We start from the raw sequence: 9,853 nt of genomic DNA, 5'->3' as shown, positions 1-9,853 counted from the left end.
TTGTTGCTGCGAACAATAAATTTCTGTAAAGAGAGATACTGTTTGAGAATAAATAATTTTTTATTTACCATATACCTCTAAGAATAACAGAACTTTTTCTTACTTTCCGTTTTGAAATGTTACGTACTCACGGCGTCATTCAACCAGGTCATTCTTAACTGTTTTTGAGTTGAGTTATGATACTTTTAAGATATAGGTTAAAAACCTGCATTATTTTCCGGACAACCTAATAACTCGCATTTATCTCTGTTATGAAATACTGAAGAAGGTGTGCGTTGAAGAATGTATGAATTTCTGTACGTATGCACTTTGCACTGTGGTAAATTGGCGGCATCTACATCCTCCAAATTTTAACCATACATAGTCCTCCATCCGTACATGTGCTCTTCGAAGTCCAGGTTTGAATTTATTGAGCGAATATGATGATATTTTGATTTAAAAACTTCACGATAAAGCAATGTGTTACCATTCGGCAATCGTAAAATATTTATTTCAGATTTTATCAGAAAACTCAGCCGTTTAGAAGACATGTGTTGCTACATGGCAAAGCTTAAAGTATTTGTATTTAAAATTTAATCGAAAATCAAATTTAATCGATTTAAAAAAAAAAGTGGGCTGCTACTACTCAAATTAAGTACTATTTTGAATTTCCATGCTCTAGCCTGTTGTCTTTCGGGAAAGCGTAAGATGTCCGATTTTTTATTTCATATTTAATTTTGACTGATAAACTAAGCGATTAAAAAGCAGTAAACGCAATTTTTCGCTTCTTTTATTAGCCGTTACTGGCTGCACCTGTGAAATGACACTAGAGCCAGACTCATTAAAATCACTATATATCTTTTCTTTTTATAATAGTTACTTTAGGCGGCTAGTCTGGTGGATATAATCAACAATAAATAATAATAATATAATCAATAAAAATTATAAATATTACAAAATAGTCATTTTAGAACAATTATATAGCTCCGCTACCACAATCGGTGTATTAGTTTTTGAACATTTTGAAGCGTAGTTAGAAAGAATGCAACTTAGAATGATTTTATTTATAATAATATTTAAAAAAAAAAAAAAATCTGAATGCTTTCAGATTTTATATTACGCCAAGACGGGCGCTCTTTTCACTTACAGGCACATACACGTTTCAAAAGCATTTAAGCTGACGCCACTTTGAGATAAAAATATTTAAGAATAGTATATCTGTAGAATTTCTGCTGATAAACAGTCTCGTGTGCTGCAGAAAAAATGTTTTATTCCCTACAGTGTCGCCACTGTCCGCTTTGAAATTAACGAGTTTTTTAATTAAAAATTCGTTAAAGTTTAAATATGAAGCAGATAGTAAAACAAAATCGGAATTCCGAATTCGGGCTTCCGGATGCCCATGTTCGGGTGGAGGACTAGGTTATTCAGAATTTGTTGATTCTAGGGACCGTTACTTTTTTCACAATGCAAGAAACATGCATACATTCATGCAGATTTTTCATTATTTAGTTTCTTTAAATATAATACAGGGCGGTAATATTTGGTGGCAATAATTTGAAAAGTAATACATCACTTTTAAGTGATTCAGCGCGAAATGCCGTTTCGTGACTAATGACCTTTTGGGCTAATAACGTAAATGTAAGAAGGGCAACACAGCAAGTAGTTTTAAAAGAAATTTGTTGAAATCCAAAATATATTTTATGTGGCAAGAAAGCAGCGCTCTTACTTTTATTTTCCTGATCATCATCATCCGTATGAATTAAGCAAGGCTCTAAAAGGAAAAAATAAATAAATAAAAATCTCAAATAAAATATAATTGCATAAAATCTGATAAGATAAGAAAAAATAAATATCAGTAATACGGCCCTATAAACTGCATATAAAACGTTCAATTAATAGCAATAACACAGAGTCGTAGCTAGGGTTTTCAGCGCCCAGGGACAACTGAAGATTTCGCGCCCCCTACTGCTGGCCAAGGATGGAAAACGTTTAATTCTAAAATGTCGTAACATCAGTTTGGCGCCCCTTGGATTCTGTGCCAGGGGGAAAATGCCCCCTTGCCCCCCCCCTCTAGCTACGCCCCTGCAATAACAACGGTTCACAATTCCGTATCAATCAATGAAATATAAAGTGTGAAATTTTTTAGTAAAAGAGAAAAGTATGTTTGAATTTTTGCTTTATACGGTTAAAATTAAGTTTTAAATAATATTTACGAAATAATTTTTATTTTGAAAACATTTAATAAAACAATTAAAGTTAGAAGCATATTTTGCAGCGTTTTGCAAAATATCGAAAAATATTCTTAATCAATTTAAGCAAATTTGATGTGGGGAAAGATACTCTCACTAGATGGCGCCATCATATTTAAGAGAGAATTCAGCGGATTGTTTGTAGCTGCTTTAATTAGAATAATAAAAAGACTTTTTAAAACTTAATAAAAGTTTTAACATAAATTAGTTTTTAAATAATAGTCATGTTCCTCATGAATGCACAAACATTATCATGATAAACATTCATTAACTTACTCTATGTAAACAATAGTCCATATAGGCTAGTTATAGAAAATTTATTCTGTGCCTTTCTTTAAAGTTTTTATTAAGAGACAAGAAAAGAACGGAATATTTTGTTCCTAATAATTTTGCGTTCTGTTTTTAACAGTTTTTCTATGAAGGACGATAAACAAATGAAGTAGAGTTCGGTAAATAGATACGCAATCTGGTTGTTAGAACAGTCTGTGTCGCCATCTACTAGTGAAATGTGAAAAACGCTATAATTGATATATTTTCTTTTGTGTTTGTGTGGACATACTACATTTTATAACTTTGAATATTAGTCTAGAAGAAAAGTACATTTACTCTGTAGTTTACTGGTATTTTACTATACACGTTTTTATTTACATTGACATTCTTATAATATTAATATTTAGATTTTTATTTATATTAATAAATAATTTCATTTTGCTTATATAAATCAATTATTTATATTTTTTAGATTGTATTTTACATTAAAAAAATTGAACAGGAAAGAAGTTTAATTATATTTTTATTAATTTGACATTTATTTTCTTATTAATTTTTCATGTTCGCGTTACTACAAAGTTTATTTAGAGGCTAACACGACACACGATTCAGAAAGTCCGAACTTAAATCATGAAACTCTCAGTTTAAAAAATAAATAAATAAATAATATGCAGATTCTTAAAGAAAGTATTATTCAAACCAGAAAGAAAGATCGAAAGAAGCAAAATGATGTTTTGCCGAAACCCGGGATCGAACCAGGGACCTTTAGATCTTCAGTCTAACGCTCTCCCAACTGAGCTATTTCGGCACGTCCTACTTAGTTAACATGATGAATTTGTTAAAATTTCTATATTTACTTTGCTAACTTAATACAATATCTAGTCTTATTTAAGAAGACAACCACCCATAGCTACAGATAATTCTGCAGGGATAAAGCGAAGAGTTTCTAAGGAGAAGAATAAAAGCTTCCATAGACGCAATGTAAACCTGTTTCGCTCTGCACGGAGGAGCCACGGCTGTGCAGTGACACAGCAGCGCAGGATGGAATTTAAATAGGGCAGTCCGAGGAGATAGTAAATTTTTTACTTAATAACTCAAAATGTTTTACTTTCATACATCTCCGAAGTTTTATGAGCAAAATGATGTTAGTTGGAATTTCGGGCGAATTATAGGAATCCCATCCAATTTTTACTTTTAATTTAAACAGCGAGCCATACGTAAGACAAAATTTAAATGAAATAAATTTCTGAATACTTTTTAGGATTCAGAGACTTTTGTTTTAGATAAATTGTGCAGTTGTATCTTTTATCTTCTAATCTTTAATTATCTAGATGTTTCGCATGGAACATCCTAAAGTTCCACTGCAAAATAAATGGAGGGGGGAAAAAGAATAAATAAATAAATATTATTATTTTTATATTCCTTATTTTTTCCCTCTTAACCCTTCTTTCTGTAAATTCACATAATTGTTTTTCATTTGATATAATATCCAGCATTAATTTATAACTAACATCAGAATTAATAGAAAATAAAATTAACTACTGCTATGATGTTAGATTTCTAACAAATCTGTAATTAATTACATAAATAATGCTATTTTGTAATTCTTTTCATATCAAGCGTATTATTAAATATTAAAATAAAGAATAACACATTTTAAGTAAAATAATTATGTTTATTGACATTTCTCATGTTACAGAATATACATATGCAAAATAATTTTTAATCATCTTCACAAATACCAAGAAATGTTTTAGACAATTATTTGGAATGACCATTATGAAAACCATGAACAAATTTTGCAGCCAAAAACCAAAAGCATTTCACATAAATTAAATACAAAATTACACTTAAAAGGCCTTTTAAAGAATTTCACATAAATTATTAAAATAACTGATTTTATTATTTTATCATAAAATATTCAATACTTCTTATATTTATTAATATAAGGTTAAATACTTAACTTGAAAATCAAACCTTCCAGGTATTATTATTAAAACCTGGATAGAAATTTTGTAAATAATTTACTGAATCAAATAAATATTGTTATGGACACAGGGACAAAAATTATTTCAAATTATGAAATTAAAAAATTACAAAAATACAAAAATGACAAAATATAAAATTACAAAAATGACTATTCTTCACCTTCGCTATACAACTAATAATTGTAAAATTGCTATATGTTTGGATTTTTCATAATTTTAATTTTACAAAAAATCTATTTAATCCAGAATTATTCGACCAATGAGTGCATTTAATTCTGTAATCTTAAAAAAGAAAAAAAAACCATACCATACAATACATAATGAATTTTTATGAATCAATATTTAAAATTTTACAGGCAAAATTTGCATATAACTAATCAAAACAGAAAAAATAATTAAAGGCAATTTAAAGCACCTCTAAATAAATTGAAAACACTAAAATACATAATATCATTATCTGACCACAATTAAAAAAAAAAAAAAATTATTAATTTGAATACGAAACTTGGTTTCTTAATTTTCTTATCTTTTGGTTCTTAGCCAAAAGATAAGAAAATGAATGTATGTTGTATGAAAGATTAATTCTCTCAATCTTTCATACAAACTTTACTCATACATATTAGTGCTTCATCTTGTTGAACAGCTAGTTTTGCATCACAAGATGATGTTTGGCCTGCATCTTTAGCCAAATTCTCTGCAGTTGAATGGGATTCCTCTGAATGTAATTTTCTTTTTAAGTTACTCCGTAACATTCCTAAGTCTAATCGCAATTTTTTTGAAACTTCAATATCTATTAAAAGAAAATTAGACATATAGTAAAAATATGTAAGAATCTTTTACAGTACAAACATGAAATATATTAAAAACTGAATGACAAATTTTAAAACTGGGTATTGTTTTAAAGATAATTCTTCAGAGTAGTCTTCAACTAATTCTTAACAAATAAATAGTAATGTATAATTATACAGAAACTGTTTTCTTGCAGATCTCTAATTTGCGATTTTTTAAGCGTGAATTCAGCCCTAGGACATGAAGATTCGGTTTAAAACGATTTTAATCGTATCTAAACGGAGCTTTTTGTGAGTTAAAGCAAAACCACAATGGCTTTGTGATTGGCTTACGGGAAGAAGAAGCAAATGATTTACACAAATAATCTAAACAATTTGGTGTAAATGAAAGATAAAGCACCAACAGGTTTGTAACATTCCTCCTGATATGCTAAGAGCTGCTGTTCAGGATGCATTAATACGATTTAACTTGCTTTTTGAAAATGGTGGATGCCACATTTAACATGTTTTGTAACACATTTCAGAAACAATTAAGCACATTTTAAACCAATGTCTTCACGCCTTATTTCACGTAACAATATTGCATACAGTACCAATTACCCCTTGGTGGTGAGTTTTTTTTACCTCCTTTTTTTTTTTTTTTTTTTTTTTTTTTTTTTTTTTGAAGAAAAGAAATTTTTATGACCTCCTTTATAATATTATCAAGTTTGATGACATAAAAAACTGTAGATACCTGCATGTTCAAATTTTTTTGGCACTGCACAGGAATGTAAATATCGCATCTTTGGCGAACAGTAATCATGATCTTTGAAATGTGATGAACATATTCGGGCAGTTTTATACAAATCAGTAGCCGATTTATTTAACAAGTCTTCATTACTGCATGCAGCAGCCCATTGTTTTGATCTATGAAAATGAAAAACATTAATTTTATATTTTGAATTTCAGTAAATCCATTTCACTGTTAGCAGAAAAATAGCAAACAAAAAACATTCCTTCTACATTAGTTACACAACCTCGAGAAGGGTTACATATTTTTTAAGAACAAACATTAAACTATAATTTAAGGAAAAATTCATGTATAACTTGATAAACTTAATATGATTTATTACATTTCTGACATATTTATACTAATTCTCTATTATTTTGATCTATGAAAACAAAAACTTTTGAAATTCTTTACATTAAAGAAAATTTTATTTTCTTTAATTCAAAGAATCCCTTTTCAGTGTTACTAGAAATTTAGTCTTGTTAAAAAATTCCTTTTACATTAGTAAAAAATGCTGAAATGATTTCATTTCATCTAGTTTTAGTTTGATCTACAAAAACCAATAATTTTGCAGATATTCAGTGTTGAATTGTAGTTACCGGTCATAGTATCTGATTAAACAATTCAGCATTTGTTTGTACGGTGGTGTTAAAAATATGATTAAAAAAGGGTAAGGCATCAATAAAAAATACACATTGTTCGTAAAGTGTGTCTTTAAAATGTTTCCTTCCTTATTCACACCAATATGTAGCGGTTCCCTAAAGTGTTCGTACATTTACGAGTTTCAGTGAAATATTGCTGTGAGAATTTTTTAATAATATCTATAAATTTATCTTAGCAAAACTATATAAAAGTATTTTAAGAATACAGTAAAACTTTTTTTTTGGGGGGGGGAGGGAATAAATAATTAAAAAGTAACAAAAAAGTTACCTCACAAAAATCTTTGTGCACTTTAAAGAAATCTGCACCCACTATTATGAAATATTGCAGTTAAATTTCTGTCAATTTTTGTAGGATATCCTGCAGCATTCAAGCTTGTAAGTTGTTTGTAATACATAAATTGTAAAAATTATCTTTTAAGATATTAGAAGAGAAATTTTTTTAAAAATTTGGTTTTATTCAAAATCGTATCAAGATATGAGAAAATATTGGGCTTTATAATCGAATTCAATTCCAGGCTACAGCACATTTTATACAAATGCTTAAAGTGTATGAACATTTTTGGGAGCCACTGTGTCACAAACACAGTTATCTTGGATATTTACAGAAGAACACGGAACTATTTCTCTATTATGAGGAACACTTAATGGAAAAAACAAGCTATTTATTTAAATTATTCCAAATACATGAAATATTTGCTGCTCTATCAAAAATGGAGATATATATTAATAATACTCAAAGCTTAGTTTCTTTTAAACTTATAAATGATTTACCTAATAGGATCCTTAGGAAATCTGAAGAATTTCCTGTCTGGTGTTTTTCGAGACGTTGTCCCACAAACACAACAGCGATATCAGGATTTGGGTTGTTTGCTGAGTAGAAGATAAAGTGAGTTAGTCTGTTATTCAGCACACCACATCAAATATTGAGAGAACTCAAAATTATATTTTTATAACAACGAATATAAATTTAAAAAATTTTCAAAAATAATCATAAAATAGGAAATATTGTATATAACTATCAATATACTAAATTAAAAATAATACTGTAATATCTTCAACGGCCACTAATATTAAATGAGTTTAAATTTTCTCGGATAAAATATTCGGTAATCTATAGCATAATTTTAAAGCTGAATAAAGCATAACGCAATTTATTAATAAAATTAATTTATACAATCATACATGCCATTAGCTGCAGCATTATTATAAATGGCAAATTTATTCCAGATCGCTCGTTTTGTAGTAATATTATTATTAGACTTTAAAGCTTAAAACTCACTAATTTAAAAATTTAGAAAGAAATACCAATATGCCTGCACAAACTATAGTATTTGTTTGCCATATGATTAATTATATAAATTAAGATGATTCATATGCTAAAATGCAAAGTTAATATTTTATTTTTATATTATACTAAAATGCAAAGTTAATATATTAAGTAACTTAAGAATGAAAATCTAGCTGCTGTGTTATACAATGAGACAAAATATTTTCGAAGCTTGGGAATCAACATTAAAATGTACTATACAAAATCAATTTTTAAAATCTATAAGTATTCAAATTTAAAAAGCAAGCTTACCTTGCAGAAAGAAAATCGGGTGAATTCCGGTGATCGTCTTGCGAAACATCCATCTTAAGATTTGCTGAAATAACTAAAACATGCACCTTTGACTACAACAAAGAACTGAAAAAAAAAAATTTAGAACCTATTCAAACAACGCGGTAAAAGACTGCTAATATGGCCGACAACTTTCAAATTAGGGAGTATAGAAAAAGGCCACTTGCTATCCTAAGGCATCTAAATTAATATAAATAAATAAATAAAACATTAACAATTTGTTGTCTGATTCTGTGTTAATTGCAATGTTGCGTCACATGTATTTTTATTTCTGTATATATACCATACCCCTATTTTTCATTTGTATTTATATGTACATATAACTTTACTTATTGCTGTTATGTTGTCATCATAATATGTTTCAATATCATACGTATGAGTGTCACACTTATGGACTCTTGAACTCTCCTGCAATACTGGTGTTTACTTTTTATAAGAAAACTCATCTTCGCCTTACGTCGTTCAGCTACAGTCTTAAGTGCTAGACTCTCTCTCGGTCTCGTTTTATTATGTTTCATCAAATTTTTATGGTCAGATTATTCAACATTGCTTGATTAATTCACCTAAAGTTGATATGCCGTATCCACTCTTAGAAACTACAAGCATTCGATAATCGGCTACATTTCGACATGGGTAGCACGCATAATTGCCTGAGCCGACGACATGCTGGTTTGTAGCCTTCTGATTCTGATGCTATTTCGCACATGCGCAGAAAGGTACGGAGGGTGAATGGATTTCCCCTTTAAAATAAGCTTCAGGGATATACACAATGTGTCTCTTCGGTCTGACGGAGCCACATTTGCCATCTGAAAATCTGACGTCACATCCACTACCCGAATTTTAGGGTGGCGCCCTCTAGTGGAGGGGAAATTGCGAAAATAAGATAGAATATCATACTTTTCCCCGCTATTTTCAAAGATGGTGGAAATAAAATGCAGTTTGTGTGACTTCTGTGCTAAAATGGAAGAGATTAAAATTCATGTGTGTAACGAGCATAACATTACTCTTGAATATAATGATTTAGAGTTCACTTCACTTGAGGAATTCGAAAAGTTTAAAGCAAACTTAGAAAGTGAAACGAATTCATGTTTCATGAAAGACTGTGGCGGAAGTAAGAAAAATAAAGTGGGTAGTCAACACTTTTATTTTGTGTGTAATTGCTCAAAACAGAGAGTTAAAGATAATACTGAAAATGAAACGAAGAAAATGAATTTGTACTGTCCATCATGAATAAAGTTAACAGTGGCTTCAAATGGGAGTTGCAAGTGCACTTTTGCAAAACGCACTTAGGGCATAAAGAGAAAGATAATAAGCCTCTTAAGTGTACTTTCTGTGATTTTACAGGGTTGAAAACCAATTTTGAAGCCCATTTCGGTTCCAAACACGATATTAGGCTTGAATGTGATAATTTTTTTATTTTCATCTTTTGAAGAGTTTGAAGCATAGAAGCTCAGTGTTGAAAAAGAAACAAAAGATGTATATATAAAAGACTGTGGAATTAAAAAAACTTCATCTGGTATAGAATAGCAC

General features: G+C 29.3%; 1 non-coding gene across 1 annotated transcript; it reads right to left on the bottom strand.

Moving 5' to 3' along the window:
* Positions 1 to 3,233: 3,233 nt before the first annotated feature.
* Positions 3,234 to 3,306, bottom strand: TRNAF-GAA (transfer RNA phenylalanine (anticodon GAA)). The gene has a single exon. It is a non-coding gene; the product is annotated as a tRNA-Phe (tRNA).
* Between the last annotated feature and the right edge of the window lie 6,547 nt (positions 3,307 to 9,853).

The sequence above is a fragment of the Stegodyphus dumicola genome, chromosome 3, assembly GCF_044657685.1.
Source record: "Stegodyphus dumicola isolate Sdum_Otavi_A_Nest chromosome 3, ASM4465768v1".
Lineage (NCBI taxonomy): Eukaryota > Metazoa > Arthropoda > Arachnida > Araneae > Eresidae > Stegodyphus > Stegodyphus dumicola.
Note: the sequence above shows the minus strand (reverse complement) of the source record. Positions and strands in the feature narration are given on the sequence as shown.